We start from the raw sequence: 839 nt of genomic DNA on the forward strand, positions 1-839 counted from the left end.
ACTCATTATATCTAAAGGCATGATTCTGAGATGTTCGTGCTCCCTGGGGACTGCATAAATTCTGGAGCACTGACATGTATCTTGTACGTGTCATATTTCAAGTAGTGTTCTCAGGGGGCGTTTAAGTTTCTAGATCGGCCGTCGTGAAGAAGAATCATAAACATTTATAAGTTCAGATTTACCAAAGTTTAGTAATATTTCCTTACAGACAAGAAAACGCGATCATGCCAACCAACCATTTCTTCTGTTTATGCTGATCAGTAGGACGGAATGGAAGGGACCCTGAGTATAAGCGGCATGGAATTGGCGAGTGGCTGACTGAAGTGCTGCGCGACACCCTCCCTGCCAGCATTTCTCAACCGGACTTCCCCGGAAACCTAGAGTGAGTAGTGAACAAAATCTCTACATGTTGATTTCGTGTACCATCGAATGATTCACTGGAGTACAGACGTTTGTACACTCTACGTCGCTTCTGTCTATTTTTTTCTAATTACAGACATTAATATTTTTAAAATTTATCCTTTATTGATGTTATCAATTCTTTTAAAAATGCATGGTAATGTTTATTTCTTCTAGGTTATAAATAAATCACGATCATGTCTTTTTTTGTTAATATCTCCGAATGTACTTGAAAAGACTATATATATTGTTAGTTTATTAAAAGCTTATCTTTTTTCACTCATCCGTTTTCACTCTTTTTCATCACATTATCGCAAAATTTCGTGGGATTGTGTGTTTGCATGAGTGTGTTTGTTTGTGGCAGTCTTTACTTTAGATATCGATCATTACTGGGAAAAGGCGTGTCCCCGAGGCTGATGACAGACAACACTTGATTTCTT

General features: G+C 37.9%; 1 long non-coding RNA gene across 1 annotated transcript in view; it reads left to right on the plus strand.

Moving 5' to 3' along the window:
- LOC119591663 overlaps window positions 1-839 on the plus strand; it is a 1,989-nt gene extending 1,150 nt beyond the window's left edge. Inside the window, exon 2 of the long non-coding RNA XR_005230370.1 lies at window positions 209-839. This is a non-coding gene — a long non-coding RNA (uncharacterized LOC119591663). The remainder of the gene's footprint in view (window positions 1-208) is intronic.

The sequence above is a fragment of the Penaeus monodon genome, chromosome 29 (assembly GCF_015228065.2).
Source record: "Penaeus monodon isolate SGIC_2016 chromosome 29, NSTDA_Pmon_1, whole genome shotgun sequence".
NCBI lineage: Eukaryota > Metazoa > Arthropoda > Malacostraca > Decapoda > Penaeidae > Penaeus > Penaeus monodon.